Source organism: Bactrocera oleae, chromosome 3, assembly GCF_042242935.1.
Source record: "Bactrocera oleae isolate idBacOlea1 chromosome 3, idBacOlea1, whole genome shotgun sequence".
Classification (NCBI taxonomy): Eukaryota; Metazoa; Arthropoda; class Insecta; order Diptera; family Tephritidae; genus Bactrocera; species Bactrocera oleae.
Window position 1 is genome coordinate 68,520,025 of NC_091537.1, and position 27,287 is coordinate 68,547,311.

Below are 27,287 nucleotides of genomic sequence, written 5' to 3' on the forward strand. Positions count from 1 at the left end.
GGTTCGAGTGGCTGATTGACTGAGGCATTACCAGGTCAATTTTGTATTAAGCATCATATCATTTAAATTACAATTACTTATACTATAATGGGTGTATTCATTAATTCGTGCGGTTTTTTTCTGAAAATTAAGATTTTATTGTGAAAAAATTGTTATACATTTAATGTTCAAAGTATTGCCCATCGGAAGCTACGATGATTGCCCATCTTTCTGGCAGTTTTTGGATCCCATCCCAAAAGAACTTCTCCGGCTTTGAGGTCAAGAGAGAATCGAGCCAATTTCTGATACCCTGTTCTGAAGTGAAGCGTACTCCGGTGAGGGCATTCTGCATTAATCTGAACAAGTGGTAATCGGAAGGTGCTATGTCTGGGCTATAAGGCGGGTGAGGTAAAACTTCCCACCCACAGTTTTCCAAATAGTTTTAACTGGCCTTGCAACATGTGGCCGAGCGTTGTCATGATGAAAAATTATTGATTTGTGTCTGGTCGCATATTCTGGTCGTTTTTCCGTGATGGACTTTTTCAAACAAATCAATTGTTTTCGGTGGAGGTCCCCATTGATCGTCTGACCCGATTTCAAAAGCTCATAATAGAGCACACCCTTGTGGTCCCACCAAATACATAGCATAACCTTGGCACCATGGATATACGGCTTTGCCGTGGATGTCGATGGTTGGCCAGGCTTCACATACGATCTTTTGCGCTTTGGGTTATCATAATGAATCCATTTTTCATCGCCAGTGACAATCCGATGCAAAAATTACTTCTTTTGGTGGCGTTGAAGCAACATTTCCGACATGCAGAATCGACGTTCGACGTCTCTTGGCTCCCAATTTCCAAGCTTCTGGATGAATCCTAATGATTTTAATCGTCTGGAAACGGTTGCTTGATCAACTCCTAATACTTTTGCAAGTTCTTCTTGCGTCTGGCATGCATCTGCGTCAAGCAATGTCTCCAATTCTTCGTCTTGAAATTCTTTTGGCTGTCCGGGCCGTTCCCAGTCGTCTAAGTCGAAATTGCCACTTCCCTCTCTCACGAATTAATGCATACACCCAATAACATAATTTAAAGTTGTGAATTTATTCACTTGTTAGAACAGAAATTTAAATTTTAAGTGTTCGTAGTTTTAAGTGATAAATTAAATTATAAAGAGCTCTCGAAATGGAGGCTCAGACAATAGGTCGTATTAATAAAAACAAACAATAACTTCGAGTAAAATTTCAGAGTGCTATGAATTTGTATGAATAAAAAATAAGCTTTGTTGAGTGAGTTTGAAAATTCGATCTTTACATTTAAAGTTATTTGGCAACGAAACAAATTTTTTCTTCAATTTTTAAATTGTGTGCATCATATCAAAAATCAGTTAAACCTTGAAGGCGATGAATCAAGTTTTGGAAGAATATTCAATATTACTAACACCAGGTTTACGGGACCCGTCTATTTGACGGAATTCAAACTTTCATCATTTCTTCTAAAGAATTTATACACAAAATTTCCTCCTTCTAAACCTTCTACTTTTTGAGATTCATATGTGGTATACCTATCTCTACGGGACCCGTCAAATTGATGGGTTAGCTGATTACGTAAACAATCCTTATATATTTGCTTCGCTTGTAAAATTTTATCTCCAATAGCAAATATAAGACTGAAAGAAAGGTCTAAGACCCCATACTCATTATCTCAATAGCTCAATAGACGTTAGGCTGCGATAATCTCTGAAAATATCTTTAAGGAACGACCCGGTCTTCAGTATAGCTGCTGCAGGACAGTTGTAAGAACATTTTTCGAAGACAGTGTGCAAAAGTTTTGGTTATTGTAGTGAGCCGCTTATTGTAAGAACAGTTTACAATAGGGTAATTGAATTTGGGCAAGGTATTTTTTACTTTCACTGATTACCCTTTTCTAGCAATCATGAGTAAAAACACGAGATATAATAAGAAATTGACCAAAATTAACAACATCAATGAGGATTGTTCTGAGGTGTCCTCCGAATACATAAAAGATTGCACCGAAACCGAGGAACGTCGAGTTTTGAAGAACGACTTGAATATTACAGTTTCCGAATTAAATAGTTTTCTGGTAATACTATATGCCGGGGCACTTACGAAGTAAGATCATTGAAAGTATCTTATCTGTGGTCCAAAAAATGGGGTCCTTCTTTTTTCCGAGACACAATGACCAGAGATAGATTTATCCAAATTTTGAGATTTATACGTTTTGATAAACGAACCGAACGATCCGAAAGGTTACAAGCCGATAAATTTGCACTGATTTCTGAACTATGGAACAGATTTATAAGCAACAGCCAGGCTTGTAATAAACCACATCAAAATATCACAGTGGATGAACAACTGTTTCCAACTAAAGCCCGTTGCAGATTTACACAATACATGCCAAATAAGCCGCATAAATTTGGTATTAAGTTTTGGTTAGCGGTTGACGGTAAATCAAAATATATTTTGAATGGTTTCCCTTACATGGGAATAGATGACACTCGATGCTCAAATTCGTTGGGCCAGTTTGTAACGTGTAATTATCCGGACCGTATTTACATCGAGGAAGAAATATCACTACCGATAATTTTTTTACAAGCATTCCACTGGCCAAAAAATTGCTTGAACTAAAGACAACCTTGATTGGGACCACCCACTCGAACAAGAGAGAACTACCAAAACCAGCGAAAGAAAGAAAGGACGAGATGCCATTATTTTCATCAAATTTATTTAAATCAGAAGACTGCACACTTACTGTGTATAAAAGTAAACCTAAAGCAAAAGTCCTTCTTCTAAGCACCAAGCATAGAAATATATAGATAGAAAACAATAGAAAATGTGTTCCAGAAACTATTACATTTTATAATAAAACAAAGTTTGGTGTCGATGTCGCGGACCAGATGGCACGCAAATATAGTGTGAAAGCAGGGTGTTTTCGATGGCCTCTCCAACTTTTTTATAATATTTTAGATGTTCTGTAACTGAACAGTTTTAGATCTCAAAACTTAAAAAACTCTCTTGCCTTTTTGACTCGGCTAATTCCGCACGTATGCGGATTGCGCCCCTCGCGTTGACTATGTTATCGTCGTAGGTAGGTGCAAACATAAAAATCAGAATCAAATCACTATTTTTATTGAATTAGTGATGCATATCAACTGAAGACTTCTAAGGGTCTAGTTGTTTTTATTAACGGTATAAAGTTTTTTGTAGACTTTAATGAAATTAAGGAAGCGATACTAAAACGGTTGTAAATATTCTCAATCGAAATAAAGTACTACAACCAATGTTCAAAATTTTGATGATGCCAATTGCTAACTAGCTTAAGACAAACGAAACACATCCGACTTACAATTTAAAATATCTTCTCAATGCACTAACCAACGCAGTATTTGCGTAGTATACGGTGATCTACATCCTTCGTTTAAATTTACCCTTAAGACAGAGGATTTAATGAAAAAATCGAGTAATTGTAGAGGGAATCACACTGTGTGATTGCCCCGTATATAAAGACTTGAATTCAAAATTATCTGTTGGAATTCAAGCACGTTGTAACCAAATGCAAAATATTCCTCGTAGAGAAATTATTGAAATCACTGTCCCAAATTTAAAACTTGGTAATATTAAGCATAACGTTGTTCAAGGAAGTTATGCAAATGTGGTAAAAGGCAACACTGTACATGTGCAATTACTCCATAATCAACCAAACAATTTGCAATTTGCTTTGTAAACCATCTAGAAAACCAGTCGCTTTTGCTAATTAAGATTTGAAGTTGTGATATTAAAAGGATTATAAAAGATACATAAAAAGGCGCGCATCCAATAACATTTTAAGGTGCGAATGCGGGCGCAAAACGGAAAATAATAAAATTGAATTGGAAATAAAAAATAAAAAAATAAAAATTTTAATAAAAAAATTAATTTAAAATACAATACAATAAAGCAAGGTTTTCGTAATCACTGGTGATTCTTATTTAAAAAACAAACGACGATGGCCAAAATGTCCGCGTCGGGGAAAAAGCCTCCAGATCGGCCCGCGGTAAATTTTATAAGTGCCATGATGACACTAAGTTTGAATCGGTGGTTTGTGTTATCTGTGAATCAGTGTATCATTATAATGACTTTGTCAGAAGAAAATACGGAATTCTTATAAATGACTGTCTAGGAGTTTGCAAGGAACAGAAAGAGGTAGACCTAACCAAGAAGAGAGAAATATAACAGCACAAATAAAGTACCAAGCACAAATTGAAATTTTGAAAAGAGAACAATTTTATGTCCAAAAGATAAAGTCTTGAAAAGAAAATAAATGAACAAGAAGATATAATTAAAGGAAGAGAGACAGATATAAATGAACAGCAACAGCAGTTAACACTTCTGGAACAACAAGTAACTTAAAATAATAATTTAAGGCAGGAAAATCATGAAGATATGGATCTAGAATCTATAGATATTAAAAATCAGGTATTGGAAGCCGTGAGAGAATCAAGTTTTTTTGCAATACAGTTGGATGAGAGTACGGATGTTGCGCAATGTTGTCAACTGCTAGTTTTTGTTCGATACATACAAAACGAAACAATCAAAGATGAGTTGCTATTTTCAACAGAATTAACGACAACTTCGAAAGCAATTGATATAATGACGGCAGTCTCTGAGTTCTTTGATAAACATGAACTGTCATGGAAAAAGTTGATAGGTGTATGCACAGACGGCGCTCCGGCAATGCTTGGATCTCGTTCAGGATTCATACAGTTGGTCAAAGAAAAAAATCCCAACGTAATTACAATTCACCGTTTTATACACCGTCAAGCCTTGGCAGCTAAAACACTTTCAAATGAACTATATGAAGTCTTAAAATTATGCATTAAAATTGTAAATTATGTTAAAAAGAGTGCATTAAACACGTGGCTTTTTTTGAAATTGTAAATTATGTTAAAAAGAGTGCATTAAACACGTGGCTTTTACTCTCTGTGAAGATTTGGGCACAGAACCCAAGACATTGTTATTTCATACAGAAGTGCGCTGGCTCTCAAAAGGAAATATGTTTTCAAGATTATTTGAACTGCGAGATGAAGTAATTCAATTTTTAGAAATTCAAAAACAAAGTGAATTATTTTTGGAATTTAAGAAACCATGGGTCCAAGTAATATTTGCTTATCTATCAAATATTTTCGATGCATTGAACACTTTGAATTTGAAATTACAAGGCGGAGATTCGAACATAATTTATCATCGGGATGCTATCACGGCATATACTGAGAAGTTGCAACTGTGGAAGCGCAAAATTTTGGCGTCCAACTATTCCTGCTTTCCTAAACTTTTTGCGATCACAGAAGAAGCAATCTTTAAGGAGATTTTGAACGAAACTGATACCAAGAATAAAATATCAAACCATTTGCAGCACCTCACTGACGAATTTAAGCGCTACTTTCCCGACTCGTGCAATAATATTATTTATCGATTAGCGACCGACCCTTTTCACGTCGACATAGACTTGCTGCCAGATACTATACAAGAGCAAACTTTGGAATTAAAAAATGATTCTGCTGCCCAATATGATTTTGAGAAGATAGAGAAGGCACAATTCTGGGTTAAATATCTCAAAGCAATCTCAAACTCTGCCCAGCACAGCAGAGCAAGCACTAAAATTGTTTTTACCTTTTTCAAGCACTTATTTGTGCGAAAAAGCGTTTTCAGCAGTTGTAGCAATAAAAAAAAAAGTACAGAAGCAAACTAGATATTGCTAGTGATCTATCTTGCGCACTTTCTTCTATTTCACCCAGAATTGGAAACATTGTCAAAAATATGCAAGCTCATCCGTCACATTGACTCTTCATATGTAAAGTGTTTACAAATGTGTAAAAACAGTATTTTTATGGTAAAACACCTAAAAATATATTTTTGAACTTTATTACTCTTATTTTATTTTACAATTGCTCGACGAGCCCACATGCTGCTACTTGCTGGGACCAAGGGGGGGGGGGGGTTTGGAAATATTCATTTTAAGCAGTAGGGAGGCGCGTTACTTATAAGTTTGGGAACCCCTAATCTAGATGGAACAGTTCACAATGAAAGAGTTTTTGAAAAGGCAGAAATAGAAACTTTATAAATGGAAGTAGATCTACTAAAAATATTGAATCTAGAATTAGAAGATAAAAATAATCTATTAAAGGAATTACTCAATAAAGAGAAAAAAAGTGAAATTAGAAATCTCAATGCTAATACTTTTGCTGAAGTTACTACAGGAAATATCTTAAAACCAAAAATAGCACACAAAACAACGATAAAGAAAACAAATGAGAAAGGAACATTAAAAGAATTAAAACAAAAAGTAGCAGAATGCCTAATATGTCAAAAAATGATACAAACAAATAAAGTTTATGAAAAGACAGATAAAAATGAAATAATAGTAAGTGTACGTGATAATCACAGTGTAAAAAAAACTGTTGAAATTGTAAACTCTAAGTTTTGATTGAGGCACCTGCTGAAGTATATAAGACAATTAGAGATAATGAAAACAAATAATATATTGGAAATCAAAAGTGTAGAGCATATGATTATATAGGCATAAAACCATGCTATAACTGTGGTATGCTAACACATAAAGGACAAAAGTGCAGAAACATAGCCACGTGTCTGAGGTGTGCTGGAAATCATACAACTAGAGAATGCAAAAGTACAGAGGTTAAGTGCATGAACTGTGAGTATAGCAATAACAAATATAGTACAAATCTTCAAACAGACCATGAAGCAACTGATTATGAGAAGTGTAAGATATTCAAAAGGAGAATTGATAAGTATATTGACAATACCGACTACAGAGTGAGACCTGATGTGATAGACTGCCATAGGAAAGGCACTGAATAACTTGTATAATAGACCATCAACTCGTAACCGACATGATTAATAATATTGTAGACGAAATTCAAAATGAAATTGTACAACAAGCTGTAGCATACAATGACTTAGAGACTGACTCTTAATTATCATTTAAATACCAAAGACAACATTTGTATTTATATTAATATTAGAAGTTTAAATGCGAATTTTGAAAAATTACAAATTTTACTAAGGAGACTCAGTGTCAAACCGTGTGTTATAGTTTGTGCCGAATCCTGGAAATTAGAATATTGTCAATGTTATAAACCAAATGGTTATGACATATGTATAATATATTACAACCAAAGTAGAATAAACAAATCGGATGATGTTGTAATATATGTTAAAAAAAATATAAGTCAAACGACAAAAATTATAGAACTAGGAAGATTAAAAATTCTGAACACAATAATAAACCTAATTAACAATAGTGCATTAGAAATATCATCTTTGTACAGATCTCACGATCTCAACTATCCAGAATTTATATTAAATCTGAAAAATTAATTAAAAAAAATGTTAAAAATTATTTTATAATTGGTGATTTTAACATTAATATATTGAAATGAGATAATATAAGCGAAGAATTTTTAGATAATTTCATAGCATATGGATTCTTTCCGGGTTTCACAAGTACAACTACAACTTAATGGAGCAGCTTATAAATAATGCTTTGTTTAGTTGGCTTGGGTATACGTTTGCTACGCCTGCTGATGAGCAAGTGTATTGAGGAGTAGTTTTGCTGGTGTTCAAGAATTTTTATACTTGAACATTTTTTGTGAATTCGTAGCGGGCTTTGTATACGCATACAACGCCTGCTGTGTGCAAGAGTTTTTGTTTTTATGCTTTGTGTTTGTTTGTGGGGTGGTTTTTGCGTTCATATATCTTTTGTTGGTTGGCTCTTGCATAGGCTTAGTGATTGTGCCGTAGTGTTGGTATTTCTGCTGACTAGATTGCCCATTTAGGAGTGCTGTGTTGAGAGTCTTGGTGTTCAGTTGCTACTGTTTTTAGGGTTATTTGGGCAGTATTGCTCATAAGGTGCCGGCGGTTGTCCCAGTATTGGAGGCGCTGACTCTAGTGTAAATTAAGGTCATAGTTGTTGACTTTTATCCCACGGTGCATGGTCTGTCCGGCGGTTAATTGAGTGACCTTTTCCACGCCTTTGGCTGGAGTTGTGAGTGGTGTCCTTGCGAGAACGCGTTAATCGACCGCTGGGGTGGTAACTGCTGTTGAGCGGGTTTAGCGCAGCGTTTTACAGAACTTGCCTGAACAGGAACTTCTGCGCCAGTGTTTTTGGCAGCATTTCAGCCTGCCTGGTAGGGGATCTACGGTAGCAATGGCTCCCCCACGGAGGAGGAGGGATAAAATTCTCGCCTGCAAAAGTGACTGTAGAATCGTCATCGGGGGAGAATAGGGCGGAACCTCTTGATAGGTCACCGCTGCGTAGAATGGTTCGGTTGAACTCCCCACCCTTAGTGAAATCGGCGGATTTTATGTGCTTCACTGACTCCAGTGAAAGTAGTAGTAGTATGACAGCAGAAACAGTGGTTGTTCATCCTGTAGATAAGTCGGGTGTTATGAAGATGGGTGTTGGTTCTGGTAAAGTTGCTAATGGCAAAGGGGGTGACTTTAAGTTGAGTGTTGCTCAGGGTGGTGAAGATAAGAGGGGGGAAGTGGGTGTTGTGTGCGCCAATGAGGGTGCGAAGAAAATTAGCGGTTGTCCCAACATGGGTAAGCCCAACGTGAACAAGTGTGACAACCGGGAAGTTGCTAAGGGCGCTCTTCTTGTTGAAGGTGGTGCAATGAGCCACATTGCGGCTGTAAAGAGCATCATCAGGGAGTTAAGTGGATTAATTTTTGGCGGCAAGAACTTTGATGTGGGAACTACGAAGGGGCAAATGGAGCTTGCCTCGAAATACGAGGCACTCTTGATGACGGTCATAACCGATAATGCGCATCTTCGTGGTCCCAATCATGTGCCCCCAATCGTGTGGGTGCGGGGTCTACCTGGAGGTTTCAGGGTCTTTTTGGACCTTAGGGTTGATGCTGCAATCGTTGTGAAAGAACCCAACTATGACTGTGTAATTGTGGATTCATCTCAGTTTTGAGTGTGTGTTTCTATTTGGTATTTGGTAGAATACTTGTTGCTTGTCTTTATTGTTAATTTGATGAGCCCCTAGAGACCTATCTGGGTTATATGGATAAAGCACTACTACTTGCAAGTGGTTGTCCTCCTATCCTTGGGTTGGGTGCGAATACCACGTCTTCGATGTGAATTAGTAAGGTATCCCAACATACGTCTGGATATCAAAGCCACAGTCGAGGCGTGGTATTAAGTAAATAGATGGTGGCTAATAGTCCTCACATTTTAAACGAGTCGAGCGAGTGGTATACGTTTAATGGGCCTAGGGGTGTTAGTGACATTGATGGGACTTTGATGAACGAGGCAGCAAATAGAGTGTTTCATGTTGGGTGGGAGATTAAGGGAGGGTGGGGATTGAGTGATCATAATTTCATTCAAATTGTCCACAGCTTAGGTGCGATTAGGGAGTACAAGGTTGAAATGAAAGAAGAGGAGTGGAGAAATTTTTTAGGGGAAAATAGTAAAGACCCTTGGTGTCAGGTCTATATGTGTGTGCGGAGAATCTGTTGGGTGCGTTATTTCCTAGGGCGGAGATTTAGGTACAGTAAACACACTGTATAACTCATAAGCAGAATGCGTAAGAAAGGGATGAACAATCATACGTATATAAGAGTTTCAGTTAGAATTGTCAATTAGATCTTAAGAAACTCACAGAAACCTTAACAGAAATCTCTGATAGCGTTGTTGGGTAATTAACCGGTGATTATTAAATTTAACTATTTTTTACACTCAGCTGTTGAATGCGTTAGAAAGAATGTTGCGGAAATATTTACCTCCGTTACAGCAACTCTAGAATAAACACAATGACCGGCAGCTACACACAATGTCAGCATATAACATATCTGATACAATGACCGGCTGTTGTCCTGCAGTATCCACTTAACATACCAATGAGCAGATAAATAACGCCTAAGTGGCATATCTTTAGTGATAATGCTTGAGCGGCATATACAAGTAAGCACGCCACACATTCAAAAAGTATCATATGATGCAAAGTAATGAAATATGACACCAGCCAAATCGTCAAAATTGCGACACGTACAGTACAAAACTATAGGAAGCCCAAGGTCAGTGAATTTATTGTAATCTTTAAATCTTATATGGAACTCAAAAAACAAACATAGATCCGGACGTGGAGGCCATTCAAAAGGCTTGCACCGGCATACTGGCGGCCGTACCGGGCAACGAGCTAAAACACTCGTAAAGCAGAAGGAGACTATTTTGAATAAAAATCTCTTTACTTTGGAACGCACCTTGTATATACACATATCTCAGGCATCAAATTTAACTAAAAGTTTACATTCCGACACTGCAATAAGCATATACACTTACTTACAAACACAAAACATTTATCAGAACACACAAAATATGCCCAATTGCATATGTTGCATGCAACATTAAATTTAGGAATAAGCATACAATATTAGCTCGTAGGAAGTTAGTCTTAAGATTCAATTAATGGAATAAACACGGTAAACCTTAAGCTCGTCTTTCAATTCTGTGTCTCGCGCGAAGGTAGTAAAAAAGCCCGAAAATCAAAAAGTAAGGCAACACGAGTGCACAAACAAAATTAAAAAAACAACAAACAAACGCATAAAGCCTAAAAGTAAGGCTACGGAAGTGAATAAATCAATTTTGTACGTCGAGGTACCTCAGTACCAGAAGGAAAAAGGACGAAGCCGAAACGTGGGACACCATCCAATGGGAAGCTGGACACGATTAATGTAATAAATATTTTAAATGTTTATTATTTACAAACAATTTAAAAAAATTACTGTTAAAATACAAAAGAAATTGAAATCGAAGAAGTTGAAGAAAAAATAATTGCAAGCGATAAAAGATAATTACTATTATAAAAAAGAGGGAAAATAAACCAGATAAATAATTTCAAATCTCTACCATTTGTAAATATGTTAATAAGCAATATGCCATACACTTCTGAAGAACTAATTGAGCAACTAAATCAGATGAGGAAAGATTATAGTTAAATCCCGCATCCCTCAAATATTCCTACCATCCCTAATTCCACGTTAGTAACCACTATATTCAGACAGGTGCTTCAACGAATAAACTCACAGAATGTAACCGTGTTCAACGGAACTGACTACAGCATTACGCTGAACGCACAGAATATAAATGAACTGGACAAAATTCCAGCCAGGGTAAAATTCCTTAGGGAATTTGCAGGACGACTAGGAAGATTTAACTTTTGGAGGAAGTGCATTGACAGGATTTTTAAGGCATACGATGGGGTCAAGAACACCCCTTAATACTTTGCCATATTACACGATTAGACATAAAATAGTTGGTGATGCCGGCACCGCATTGGAGTCGTACAATATTCCACTCGAATGGATAAAAGCGACATGGGTACCCTCGAATAACAAATGACCATTTTGGCCCAGCGCCATGAAAATATACCGACATTTTACCAAAAGGTATAGACAAAATTGCTTGTCTTGACCTAAGTGAGAAATTCATAAGGATTATGACTAATAATAATATTTAGGGACAAAGACGTACATTCATTAGAGCGTTAAACGGTGGTGATGATGATAATTTTTATGCCTACATTTAAGGTATGTATTATAGCAGTTAATCATAATTATTTTCGCAAACAAAATTTTCTATTACCTAAGTTAAGATGTGTCACTAAACTTCAATTCCCTAATTCCGAAGAAATATATTAATAAGTCATCATACTATTTGGTGATTCAGTTTAAGCGACCCTTTTATTATTTGGAAACCCAATTAAATTATTTGATGATAGATTTTAGTTACAGCCAATTATTACATATTGAGGTACCTAAGCATATTAATTATTATTTGGTGATCCAATTAGAAGACAAATATACTTTTTAGGAACAAATATTATATATATTTGGTACAAACTCAGATAGCAACTACAAATTCTTGCAAATTTATTTCATGGGCAATTCACCACAAGAAATTTAACTGCGTTGTTCACATAACAATTCAGTAAAGAGGTCTATTGTAGAAAAATTACAAACTTTATTTCATGAACACATGAATTGATTATATTGTTTAAAACTGCACCGGATTTGATGTCATCTGATAATCACAAAATTGTAATCAGAGCTGATAAAACACCTGTTGGCTAACATGCAAGACGTTTTAATGCACCAACTATTGATGAAGTTGCCATCGTTGTAGTTGGAAAACACTTGGATTCCCATGATAATGTTTTACATCGTCGGAATAATCGATTACAACGTATAAAGGAAACACACCGCTCATATGATGTACTGCAATATCCCATTATATTTTGGCAAGGTGAAGATGGCTATGATTTCTCAATCAAGATAATAATTTCATTACAGGTAATTGAAATATTAGTTTAGCTAAGGACATAATATCTGTCACTATATTATTCATACCGCCTAATTATTCGGGAAAATGAAGGCAATCACATATTGAAATGTCGGCCTTTGTATCACAAGTATGTTGTTGACATGTATGTTAAAATTGAAACGGAGAGATTAACAATCTTCAGGTTGAATCAGACCAAACTCCGATCCGAAGAGTATATTCACCCTTGAGATGCGATTAATACGGCTCCAAGTAAAGTAGGCAAAATGTAATTTTTTAATGGGTAGAAAAATCAATAATAAACTAGACGGTAAGCCGCACACATTGGTACGTTTCCCTAGTTCTTTTATTCAAAGAAAATTAAACTACGTATTAACAAGAATCAAATACGTAATTGGTGCAGTCGGTAGGAATATGCCGAGTCGTCGATGTTGAGAAACGTAGATTCTGCAAAACGGTTCCAAGTAAATTAAGCAAAATGTAGAAAAATCAATAATAAACTAGACGGTAAGCCGCACAGAACGGTACCTTTCCGTCGTTTTTTTATTCAAACAAAAATAAACTACGTATTAACCAGAATCACGTTCGCGAATAAATTATATTTTCTAATCCTTCCTTATGTAGGGAAGTTAATTTGCATATTTAATATGTGATAATATATTTTAGCACATAAGCCAGAAGAAGAACAAATATTTGTTATTGACTAATTATGCTATAATGTCAGCACTCAACATTGACATTATTACTTCCCGTTTCTTTCACAAACGCCTTTTTAAGGTTTAAATTGAAATATTCTTTATTTTTTTTTATTGAATGTTTCACAAGTTTTTTATTGGTTTAACACTTTTTTGATAAAAATTAATACTACGATTTTAAACTCAGAAAGTTTTGACGGTTGGTAGCGGAGATAGCGATTTCATACATTTACGTTGCGCAAAGAGATCGGAATTATTTCGAATGTGTTGAATTGAAGATCCAATCCCTCTTTTTGTTGATTGTGTGGGGTGTCATCGTGTATGGTGGTAACTTCTGTGCTGACATCGTGTGCAGTGTAGTAGTTTATGTTGTGAGTGCGTGTTGTGTTCCAAGGTGTGGTATATTGTATTAGGGTGTGACATTATTTACCCTGAAGAAGCGGTGTAGTTGGAAGGGGAGTTTATAGTCATTTCAACAGTTATGTTATATATTATACATAAGTATATATGTATGTGTATAAAGTGATACTAAATGTAATACGTGTAACATGTATTTAAACTCGTGTACCTGAAAGATGTACTAAATAAAAATATGAATGATCCCAAGTGAAATAAAAAATAAAATAAAATTGTATTATCAACGTGAACGTATATTTCTTTTGTTTGTGGAAAAATAAATTTTATTTTTTTTCTTACACTACACACCGAACAACATTGTCGCGTTGTTGTAGTATAACCCAACAAGCGAAACGTCGTTAAATTTAGTGTAGTTTACAATACATATTTTAATTTGTACAGTACAACAAAACAAGCCACAGTTTGTGAATAAGTTTTTGACTGTTTTCCCATATATGATAAACGAAGCAGACACGCGTATTAACCCTTAAACACCAGGCGGTTCCTCCAGGAATCAATGGAAATTTGCATGTATAAACATGCACTTTTAAATAATACACCACGTGACATGTTGCTTTGATATATCCGTTAACTCTTAGTTTAGTCGCCACTTGTGTATGAGCTTTATAGTCATTTACGTTTTGACTTGAGTAAGAGTGCATCGAAAAAAAAATTTCAAGGAAAAGTTTGTACTTTCAAGTGATTAGTGCGAAAGTTATAGTAATTAACTAGTGTTGAAAATTTGGAATCTTCATCGTTATTACAATTTAAATCAAAATTAAAATTTATGAAATAAAACTTAAATGGTACATTGAGGAACCGTCAGGTGCTCATAAGAGAAGTAGATTTTGTTACTTCAATATGCTAAATTATAATAAAATGATTAGTAAAAGTGTAAAAACACATAATTTGTTTTTACTGTGAGGTAGCATAATCATTCAATTAACTGATTGTAAACGTTAATTGTAAACCGATGTAACATGAACCTAGGATTATAAGTATATATGTATTTATAATTACAACATTACTTGCGAAAGAAGTTAAAGGAAAAATACAATACAAAACAAACAACGTGCATAAAATTGTCACCCTTCTAATCCGCGACAATTCGATTTAAGTAACACGAAAATATTCAAATTTAAAGCTCAGGTGTGGGATTTACCAGCAGTTCAATATAAGCACGACGTTCATGGCACGGTTATGGCTAACCCAAGGCAAGATTTGGCCAATATGCTAACCGAAGCAAGAGTGGACTATCCAACGTCAGCCGCCACGCAGTAAATACGCATACTTCTACATCCTGTTGCAGGCAGTGGAATGAGCCTGTCCAACCAAGACGATAGCAACACGTTTACTGCTAAGAACGCCACTGATGACACCGCCGCACATGGCATTAATATTACTCCTAGTGCCGTCACCTCTGATGCCGCCGCCCATACTGTTACCGCTACCTTTGCCGATCAGACATTAATCCCTGACACTGCCGTGTCAACACTGCCGCTTGTACTGCTGCTAGCAATACTGCCGATATTGCTGCTCATGCCGTAACCACCGACGTCGCTGCTTACCAACCTGAATGAAGAGGTGGCAGCCCAAACACAAAAGGCTGGAAAACTTAACGCTGATGAAGCAGATCGACGAGCTCGAATGCCGCGATCTTAGGAGAGGCAAACATCGCCTAGACTTTGGTGACATAGAGCATGCGCTCCCCAAATTCAATGGGGACGACATAGCATACTCCGTTCGACACTTCTTACGTGATTTTGAGGAAATAATGGCATCCGCAGGGGCATATGACAATTTTAAGCAGCTGGCACTCCGCCGGCCATTAACAGGATTAGCTGGACTACCACAACGGCGGGTGAAATTTATTGGGGATATTTTTAGGGATAAAATTTTTGCTGCTTATTTTTTTATAGTAAAAAACTACTCCAAAGCCATAAGAGTGATTTAGTTGATCACGGCAAGACTACCAAACATTTGAATTTTGTTCTAAGAGAAAAATCAGCACTCGGAACAAAAAATTAGATGGCACGTTCAAACCACGCTTTACAGAAAAAACCATAACTGTTGAATTGAAAATTGCTGCATTTATTGCGGAACATTGCTCTATTAAAACCGTAGATGATATGGTTAACATATTGCCGCAATTAGATCCTTCATCCGATACGTTATCAAAGTTAAAACTACACAGAACTAAATGTACTATGCTTATAAAAAATGTTTTTGGATGTTGGACTCTCCTTATTTTATTATTGTTGATGAAAGCACTGACTGAACTCAAAAAACGCTGTGTATTATGTTGCGTTTTTTCTCGCTTAAGAAAAGAAAAGTTGTCACATGTTTTTACCGTTTAATCAAAATTGTTGATTGTGACGCAAAATCTTTGTATTCCGCAATTAAGTCTCAGCTAGAAGCAGATAATTTAAAGATACATAATATGGTTGGTATTGGAGTAGATGGTGCGAGTGTTATGGCTGGAAAACATAACTCCGTTTTTGCTCTTTTTAAATCTGAATTGAGTGACTTGATAATGATGAAATGTGTTTGTCATTCACTTCATTTATGCGCAGAAAAGTCAGCTGCCGTGTTACCAAACCGACTTGAGCATTTTGTCCGTGAAATTCATAATTACTTCTCTAACAGTCCTAAGCGTGTAGACCAATACAAAGATTTGTATGAAGTGATGAATGACAGTCGCAAGACAAAAAAAAGTCCAAGGTTTAAGTGATACTCATTAGCTTGCAAGATTTGATGCTATTGAAACCATTCTTTGTCAGTGGGAAGAATTGAAACTCTATTTTTTTTTAATGCGAAAGAAAATTACGCAACATCTGAGTTGCATGACACTATTTTACGCTTACCGTACAAAGCTTTTCTCATTTTTTTTTTAAATCATAATCAAATAAATTGTCGTTAGATTTACTACAAAATTTGATGATGGTTCGGCTTAGTTTATAAAATAATTACGGTTTATGCGTAAATTTTAATCCATCTCCTGAGATGTTAAAATTATTTAATGTTAAAATGTATGACATCAAACAATCTCAGTCTGAAGAAGAACAAAAGGCAGTCGATGATGTATTCTCAGTTTTAAATGACTCAGCAATATAAATACAATTAATCTTTAAAGATTAATTTTTCTATTCTTAATAATTTATTTTTTTATGCTAAAATAATGTATTTACCAAAGTATTATTATTGTATAATTTCATTATTCAGATAATAAATGCTAACTTATTCTTAATTTTCTGAAATATTTTATTGATTTTATTTATTCCTACAGATTAAAATATTAAGCTTGGTAAATTTACTGATTAATCAGTATAATAAATTCTAATATAACTGAATAACTCATATAATTAAATAAATATTATAAATAATTTTTCCATTATCATAGAGCTGATTTATTTAATATGTTTAAATAAATAATTCAAGATATTTGTTGTATTAATTTTAAGAGATAAAGATTTGGATTGTAGTCGGGGTTTTGGTTTAAATTTAGTGGGTTTTAAAATTACTTTAGGGGGAAAGTTTTTGAATAGTTGGTAACACTGCACAACAGTGACTTGTCAAGATGCTATCACGGCGACAACGAAAGAGGAGTCAATGCACTGCTAAGTTTTAAATATGCACACATGGGCAAAGCGTGCAGAGCATAATCATAATAAAACAGATCAATAAATATGGATGACATTGAGTTTCAACTACAAGTCGCTCAGGAGCGAAACAAAAATATCGACGCAGTACGGACTCATTTGGAAAACGAGGACATCAAAGGCTATGAATTAAAAGATGGACTCGTTTATAAAAACGATCCCACAGAGGAATTAGCTCTATACGTACCCTGCGATATGGAGGACAATATCTTATGACTAATGCACGAAAAGATGGACCACTTATCAGTTGAGCAAACCCTTAGTAAATAAAGCATTTATTACTGGTTTCCGAGCATGCGATTGAAAGTTGAAACAAGCGGAAGGAGGTCCATATTTTACGTATGAAATTAAACTAATTATTACTCGATAAAATTTCATTGAAATAAAATAAGCGAAAAGAAAAAAAAAGCATAACAAATAAGAGAGCTTGTGATGCAAAATATTAAATTAATTCAGCCTTTTGATGGTGATGCTAATTACTTAGCACTGTATGTCGATAGCATTGATTCCATAATGCCTGTGGTTACACCAACGCAACCGGCTGAGTGAGCATTTTATTTCAACTGCATATTACGAACTTTACGAGGAGCAGCTTTGGACGTCATAAGAAGGGAGCAGCCGTCAGATTGGTCCACGCTAAGAGAACTTTTAGTTGATGAGTTTGGAGAACACACTCCAATTTCGACTCTTATTTTACAAGTTAGTAATATAAAATTTAAAGGTAGCGTACGCATTCTTTGTGAAGAAATAAATAACGCAATTTGTAGAATTAAAGATTGTATTAAATGAAAAAATGAAAATAGGCAACTAAAACATCATAAGTATCATAACATAAGTATCAAGACTCTTAAAACAGAATTGCCAAACCAATTAACTGCATTGATAAATGCAAACTTAGCCACTTACGTAAAGCCTGCAGTTGAAATTTTAAAAGAAAATGATGCTTATGATTGTAAATATAAAAGAGATGTTAAAACTAACCCATAAAAGTGGATTTGATAAATATCATGTTTGTCTACCTGTAAATAACAACAACTTTCATACACAGGGAGTACCATCTAACAATACTAATTTAGGCTAAAATCAATCCAGACAGGTGAATGTTAGCCAACCCAGTCAACAAAATCATTGTACCCACTCATTCAATGGTCCGATTACATATACCCCAGGCAATGCCCTGCAAACAAGTTCATTACAAACACAAGTATATCATCCTGTTGGCTCAAATTAATCAAGAATACGAAGATATGGTCAACCTGAGCCAATGGATCAGGATGCTTCAAATTTTCAATTAGAAGCCTCGGAGGACTACCCTGGATTAAATTGACACTAAATAATAAAGAAATCAAATTTTTAATAGATACGGGTTCATCGGTAAGTTTAATATATATATTAAGTAATGAAGTTACAAAAGTAAAACCAATTATTCTAAAAACGGCAACAGGTAAAGTTGTTCTAGACAAAGTACAGTAATTTAAAATTCTGTGTGTATAACGGAAGTGCACAAGGCGGAAGTAGACAGGCAAATAGCAGAAATGCTTGAGCAGAAGATTATTTGCCATAACGATTCTCCGTATTTTGCACCGCTATGGGTTGTGCCTAAGAAACCGGATCAATCAGGGAAAGAGAAATGGATGAAATCTTGGACAAGCTAGGTAAATGTATGCACTTCTCCACTTTGGATTTGGCGCAGGGTTTCTACCAGTTCGAGTTGGACCCAGCTTACAGAAAGAAAACCGCATTTTCTACGCAAGGAGGGCATTACGAGTTCTTGCGTATGCCATTTGGGCTGAAAAATTCCCCAGACACATTCCAAAGGCTGATGAACACAGTATTGGAAGGGTTAACTGATAAAAATTGTATGGTGTATCTAGACGATATTGTGGTGTTCAGCACGTCACTTCAGGAGCATATCGAATCGCTCGATAAAGTTTTCCAAAGACTGTCTGATGCTAATCTTAAAGTTAAGCTTATCAAGTGTGAGTTTTCAAAACATGAAACAGAGGTTTTGGGGCACATAGTAACCCCATCAGGCATAAAGCCAAACCCGAAAAAAATTAAGGCAAGTTTAGATTATCCTGTGCCTCAAACGGAAAAAGAGATCAAACAGTTTTTGGATCTGGCGGGTTTTTATCGCAAATTCATTAAAAACTTTGCAAAAATTACCAAACCGCTAACAAACTGTTTGAAAAAAGGTAATATGGTAAACGCTCAAGACAAAGACTATTTAAATGTCGTTGATAACATTAAAATTTTGATAACTGAAGATCCTATATTAGTGTACGATTACGATTAATTACGAAAAGCCATTTACGCTAACTACAGACGCTTCTAACGTCACCTTGGGTGCAGTGTTAACCCAACAAAGTCACCCTATTTGCTTTGCGAGTCGCACTCTGAATGAGCATGAGCTTCACTACTCTACCACAGAAAAAGAGCTGTTAGCTATGGTTTGGGCCACTAAATACTTCAGACCATAATGTAGGAAATTTACTATCAACAGCAATCATAGACCACTTCAATGGTTGCATAATTTGAAGGAACCAAATGCAAAACTGCAAAGATGGAAGATACGATAAATATGTTATAGACTTTTGAAAGTGGAGCAATGAATTGACTTGTATTGATTTATTTTCCAAATTTGGCATGGTAGAGAACGTAAAATCATTAAATTGGCGTGAAAGTAAGAGAGCGCTATTGAAAGTATTTAATACTATGGGACCCCCCAAGTCATTTAAACATCCTGGGCCCCCTAGGCGAATATTTTGCTTAGTAGTACAGATATGCTGTAAATGTCCCAGGTATCACGGCGTACTGCAATTGGAGTAGCCGAGGGCGCGGTATGCATGATAATGCAGTAGTGGTAGATCCATATTTACCTGTACGTGTAGGATGGAATCTTGATTTTGAAATGGGTATTATGTCGAAAAAATCGACACATAACAAATTGTGCTCTAGATTGTAGAAGAGACAACTCCTGCTGGTAGGTAAGCTACCCGGTGCCCATAGCGATCACAAACGATACAACTGAGAAATACCGAGCGTCCTCATATAGAGTCTATTCACATCGAATTTAGCAATATTTTAAAGAAGTATATGTATTATGATAGAAGCCGAAGCACCGTCTGCTCCTCAGTCAGAGCATACTCGTCGGGTAGCTCAACCGACGAGTATTCCTTTCCCCAACAAAGAATCCGCCGGCAACACCAGAATATGGCTAGCATCTCCACTAACCATAGTAGGCAACACGACAGTACCACTCATTGGTTATCAGAAGTCCGCGGACTGGGTGTCTCGCTATGGCAGCGGACACCAACAGCTAAGCTCATACGCAACCCTATCCTATGGCTATGTGGGCTGCTTGTCCTGGCAATACTCGCCTTCACCGGTCTCAGCCAGCCTAACGACCGCAAGCACATCTCTCCCAGACGTAGACGAACTAGCGCACATCCCGCCAACGCAAAAGCAGTTCGAGGAGATGACTTCGGTGAACAAACGGTTAATGACCACTGGTCAAGCAGTCAACACCAAGAATCACGGGATAGTACCCCTGAGTGCACTTCCACGCCTAAGAGCCAAGCTAGCCAAAGAGGCAACCCAGCTGAGACCAACTCCAGCCACAACACACATCCCGGACGACCAGCCCGTAACATCCGGCTCGAAGGACCATGACTAATTATGCTATTATGTTAGCACTCAACATTGACATTATTACTTCCCGTTTCTTTCACAAACGCCTTTTTAAGGTTTAAATTGAAATATTCTTTATTTTTTTTTATTGAATGTTTCACAAGTTTTTTATTGGTTTAACACTTTTTTGATAAAAATTAATACTACGATTTTAAACTCAGAAAGTTTTGACGGTTGGTAGCAGAGACAGCGATTTCATACATTTACGTTGCGCAAAGAGAACGGAATTATTTCGAATGTGTTGAATTGAAGATCCAATCCCTCTTTTTGTTGATTGTGTGGGGTGTCATCGTGTATGGTGGTAACTTCTGTGCTGACATCGTGTGCAGTGTGGTCGTTTATGTTGTGAGTGCGTGTTGTGTTCCAACGTGTGGTGTGTTGTATTAGGGTGTGACATTATTTACCCTGAAGAAGCGGTGTAGTTGGAAGGGGAGTTTATAGTCATTTAAACAGTTATGTTATATATTATACATAAGTATATATGTATGTGTATAAAGTGATACTAAATGTAATACGTGTAACATGTACTTAAACTCGTATACCTGAAAGATGTACTAAATAAAAATATGAATGATCCCAAGTGAAATAAAAAATAAAATAAAATTGTATTATCAACGTGAACGTATATTTTTTTGTTTGTGGAAAAATATATTTTATTTTTTTCTTACACTACACACCGAACAACATTGTCGCGTTGTTGTAGTATAACCCAACAAGCGAAACGTCGTTAAATTTAGTGTAGTTTATAATACATATTTTAATTTGTACAGTACAACAAAACAAGCCACAGTTTGTGAATAAGTTTTTGACTGTTTTCCCATATATGATAAACGAAGCAGACACGCGTATTAACCCTTAAACACCAGGCGGTTCCTCCAGGAATCAATGGAAATTTCCATGTATAAACATGCACTTTTAAATATTACACCACGTGACATGTTGCTTTGATATATCCGTTAACTCTTAGTTTAGTCGCCACTTGTGTATGAGCTTTATAGTCATTTACGTTTTGACTTGAGTAAGAGTGCATCGAAAAAAAAATTTCAAGGAAAAGTTTGTACTTTCAAGTGATTAGTGCGAAAGTTATAGTAATTAACTAGTGTTGAAAATTTGGAATCTTCATCGTTATTACAATTTAAATCAAAATTAAAATTTATGAAATAAAACTTAAATGGTACATTGAGGAACCGTCAGGGTGCTCATAAGAGAAGTAGATTTTGTTAAATTAAAACTGGTTGATAAATTCTCAATTGAAAAATTTTCAAAAACAACAACAAATGTTTCACAATGGTTGAGTTTTTTTAATAGAGTGTCTTCGCTTGGATTTATATACAGACACTGAAAAGATTGAAATGCTAAGATTAATGTTAGATGATGTCTGTAAAGATTGGTACAGCTCAATGCTATTAAAGCTCACAGTATATATATATGTAAGTTAAGATAGCAAATGTGGCTACATCTGCAATTTCCTTGGCTGCAGTGAGCGGCCTGATCTTTCACTCGATAATGAGAATCCAATTATCCAATCCTGATATCAATAGATTGGACAGATTATAAAAAACTAAATACACTGAGTCATAGTACTGATTTGACAAATATATTAGAAATACAGGATCCAAATCAAGCCTTGGAAACATTGATACATGAAATAAAGAATTTAACAAAAAAGCTAAATTAAAAACTAGCGGCAAGAATAAAAAGAATGACGATATTCCAAGAAATAACTGGATAACTAAGGGAATCATTATATCTTGTAATAAAAAAAAAACTTTATATAATATATGAAAGTTAGATAAGAATAACGTAAATACTAAAAAAGAATATAATCAATATTGTAAAGTGCTAAACAAAGTCATCAAATGTGCTAAAATAAAATATGAAAAAAATATAATAAGTTCAAATATACATAATAGCAAAAAACTATGGCAATACTTAAATATAAATTTAGGTAGAAATGAAAAAACTGAAACTAAAATTGAATGTCTAAATGTAAACGATAAATGACTACAAAAGATATTGCAAATACATTGAATGAACTTTTTAGTGAAGTAGGCATCAAATTAGCTAATAATATAGGGTTAGATAAAAATAGAATAAACAATGCGTCAAATGGCATTCCACATAATAGTAAATGGATCTTTATACAACCGATAACTGAGAATGAAATCTTAAAAGCTATAAATAAAATGAAAGACAAAGCGAGTCGAAGAGATGAGATTAATACTAAGATAATAAAAAACTTAGATCACTGGGTTAGCCAGCCTCTCGAATATATTTTTAATATATGTATGCATTTCTAAAGGAATTTGGGCAAAAGCTCTGAAATCAGCGCTGATAGTACCAATTTTAAAAGCAGGTAAAAAGGATAACCCAAGTAACTACAGACCGATCTGTTTGATAACTAAAATGGGTAAATTGTTTGAATAGCTGATACATAAAAGAATATACGATTTCATGGAGAAGTGCAATATTTTCTCAGATAAGCTAAAGTTTCCTAAAGAACAAAAGTACATCAGATGCTCACTCTTATATTACTAATTACATATATGAAAATTCTTATAAAGATAATAAAATTGCCATAGCTTTCCTAGACCTAGGTAAAGCCTTCGACACAGTGAACCACAAGATACTACTAGTTAAATTAGAAAAGTGTGGTATAAGAGGGATAGCACTTGACTTAATAAAAGATTATCTGATTGAAAGAACTCAAGTAACTAGATATAGAGATAGTGTAAGTAGCGATAAATATTTAAAAATAGGTGTGCCTCAAGGTACAATCCTAGGTCCACTATTTTTTGTATTGTATATTAATGATATATTTAAATATGTAGAAAGAGGATCAATAATTTCATATGCGGACGGCACTGCTATTTTATGTACTGAGAAACACTGGGAAAATGTTAAAACCAAGATGAATATAAGATTATCTAATATTGCCTAAGATATCATCAACTAACTCTGAACGTTGATAAAACAGTATACAAGTTAACACGAGCACCTCTACAACCATAAAGTTCGCGCGTGGCCTGAGTCAGCAAAGAAGCTTTCTCACGCTGACCGGAAAATTATCAAACGTCAGCGTCTGCAGCTCGTCCGCTGGGAACGTAACTGCAACCTAACACCTTTAAGCAGTCACGTACGCCAACGGTGACCGACTCTTCATTAATGATAAGCTTAGTTTTAAGTTTTTCGTCTCTAATTAGAGCTGGACGGGTGCAGCTAAAGCTCACCAACATATATTAATTTATATTAGTAAAGTGAATTGAATAAACGATATTATTTAATTTATATTAATAAAGTGAGTTTAATAAAATAATACCCACGAACTCATTACTGGCGCCCAACGTGGGGCTAATAAAAACCAAAGGACAACGCAAAAAAAACGGGAAGCGGAGAGGACTTATATTTGTTTTAAAGGAGGCAGAACCACCCGAATTCAACAAATAATCAAAACCTATTGGATCAACATTTAGCTATAACAGGAAATATGGGATATTTTGAAGTACTGTAAGTAAAGTGCTCATAAATTATTGGAGAAAACAAAAATTTGGTAAATACTTTTGATGTAAAAAAGTACAAAATGTTAATAGAAATTAATTAAAGTAATTTTAATTGCGAAATGAATTATGAAATTGGATTGTGAAACAAGCTTAGATTAAAATTTTCATAAAAGAAATGATAAAAAGATAGAATTGAAATTTAATTGTGAAATTAAAACAGAAATTTGAAAAAACACTTTTTGTGTGGAAAAATATATTAATTGAAAAATATTAATTAAATTAAAATTAAAATTAATTTTAAATTGTGAAACTGAATTACTTACATATATAACTTTCTGTGGTAAGCGGAATATAGCGGAAAGTTGTGCTAAGCTAATTCTAGTTGTATCGGTTGCTGTGACTGTAAAAATTGTTATCACAAAATGTGTAGTAAGTTAAGTGACTCGAAGTTTAATGTTTACCTAGCTGAGTTCGGAAGAAAAGGCTCAACTAGCTGGAAATGTGCTGACTGTGTTTTTGAGGTTAGCATTATAGAAGGTGACGCTGAGTTTGATGAGGACAATAATTCACACGCAATGTCCATCAACAAATACTTATTTCCTTTTACAAAATAAATTAAGAATATTGAACAAAGTATCACTCTCTCTGAGCAAAATAAAAGCTTTGCCCAGGAGCAAAAGAAATTTCATAAGAGATTGACAGATGTTGAAAACAAACTTACATCTCTTAAGTACTTCCCTGATGATCCTAATAGTGTTATCTCTGAAATTAATGAGCGTGATAAGCGAGAATCCAAGGTAGTGATACTAAACGTCCCGGAATCTGTAAAACCAGTTGACGCTGACCGTCGCCAAGACGACATTGATAAAATTGCGGCTATCCTGAAGTCGCAACCAGCTGATAACTCTGATATCAAATTTAAGCCTAGTTTAACGCAGGCTCAGCAACTCCACTTAAATACTCTCCGTGCAGAACTAGATCAAATCATCTAAAGTGGTATTACTAATAAAACCATAAAATATTATATAAGTTAACACAGCAGTTCACTGACCGTGTGAGCCAATTGTCACCATCGGTCAGTAACTTGAACCGAAACCAACCAATTGATGACGCTATTAAGAAATGAATTATATTTAGTCTTCAAATAACATCAAAATAATAAAGACCGCGGACGCAAGTCCGCTATTTTTAAAAAACCATTAAATAAATAAAAAACTTAACTTATATGAATGGCGTACCTACGATCGTCAATAAACTAAATTTTCGTCCATCAAGAGACAAAAATAAAAACAAAGAAAACTAAGATAAATATTTATTACCAAAAAACTAGAGGTTTAAGAACTAAACTTAAACACTTCTTAACCTCATCAGCCTGCTGCAGTAGTGATAAAATTTGCATAAGTGAAACTTGGTTAAATTAATCCATCTCCTCTGGGGAAGTTATAGACAATACCTTCACGCTTTTCCGGAGGGATAGAAATAAACTAACTTTACGCTCACTAGGTAAACGCGGTGGTGGTGTGTTAATTGCAGTAAAAAAAATACATCGCAGCTGAACTAATCGAACATAGGGAAGATGCAATTGAGCAGTTATTTATAAAAGTAAAATGTACTAACAGCGACCTCATAGTCGGGTGCACCTATCTACCGCCTCTATCGCCACTTGATTCCTATATGAGCCATACAAATACAATAGCTTTCTTAAAATATAATTATCCTAATTGTAAGTTACTCTCGCTTGGTGATTTTAATTTGCCCATGGTCTCAGTACTCACACTATCTACACTGACTTCTCCAAAGCCTTTGATACAGTAGACCACGAGACGTTAATTAATAAACTAAATTGGTACGGAATTAGAGGTAAAGCTTTAGACGGTTTTATCTATCAGGTAGAAGCCTACAGGTCCGCGTAAACAGTTATATCTCAAGTGAGTATGAAGTAACGTCTGGTGTTCCACAAGGCTCTCACCTAGGACCCATTCTCTTCATTATATTTATTAATGATATTGGTGATAATTTCAGTTCTGAGTATCTTATGTATGCAGACTGATATGAACGTAAAGTTGTACAACACTAAATTTCTGTGTTTATAGTTGGCAGCACTGACGGTTAGCCTGAGCATTTTGTAAAACGCAACTTCCGCCTTCTGGATTGCGCTGCCATCCAGTACAGACGTGTTCTGTTACTAAATATAATGTTGAATAATTAATTCTTAAATAAATGGAAACACAATATTTACTGGCGACGAGGATTTAAACATTCTTAAAGAAAGTGCTACAGTGTAAAAACGTCAAAATGACAAACGACAGCCTTATACAAGAGTTAGTGCAGCAGCAGCAAAGGTTCGCAGCATCGTTGCTCGAACAGCAGAAACAGTGGATACAGTCAATTCAGCAATCCATGTACAACGCTGACAGTTCTAACCGCATAGGAGAAGCAACAGTGCTTCCACCGTTCCACGCATTTAATAATGGCCTATTCGGTAAGCAGTCCAGACGAACAAAAATCGTTTTTCCTATCATGGGTCGGTGGGATTATTCGGCGTTGCAACCCTGCAATCGCAAACATACATCCAGTTGACAGACAAATTAACGGAACATTTCGAAATTGCGAAAAATGAAGCATACGCAAACGCACCGTGATTGGGTTACAGAAGTTCGTGAAATTGCAAGGGAGTGTAAATTTAATTGTACCGCTAAAAACTATTTTGCAAACTTTGTAGATGAAATGATTCGCGATCAAAACACAGCACCGCTCTTCAAAAATTACAACCGTCACTAGAAGATGTGTTCTTAATAGCTGAAACATACGCAACAACAACAAAAACAGTAGCAACCATCAAAGAAAATACGAGTTCATCCACGATGCATGGTGAACACAATGCAGACACGAAAAGATTGGAAGAAAACAAGAGAAAACCAAATGTAAAGAGAACAGAACATAAATTAAGACGCAATGAAACAAGTGAAATTTAAGTCGGGAACAGTGCTTTTCGCACAATAGAGAACA

At 35.4% G+C, this 27,287-nt stretch overlaps 1 protein-coding gene and 1 pseudogene across 2 annotated transcripts in view; one reads left to right on the forward strand and one right to left on the reverse strand.

Moving 5' to 3' along the window:
- The window catches only part of LOC106617689 (uncharacterized), a 54,896-nt gene that overhangs the window by 1,201 nt on the left and 26,408 nt on the right, over positions 1–27,287 (reverse strand). The window contains exon 6 of one of the 2 annotated variants that reach the window (XM_070106787.1): positions 20,868–21,183. The exons of the other annotated variant lie outside the window; for it this stretch is intronic. The gene's annotated coding sequence lies outside the window, so the exon portion shown is untranslated. Of the gene's footprint in view, positions 1–20,867; positions 21,184–27,287 lie in introns of those variants that run through there. 2 annotated transcript variants of the gene reach the window in all.
- On the forward strand, positions 17,602–18,415 carry LOC118682673 (uncharacterized; annotated as a pseudogene).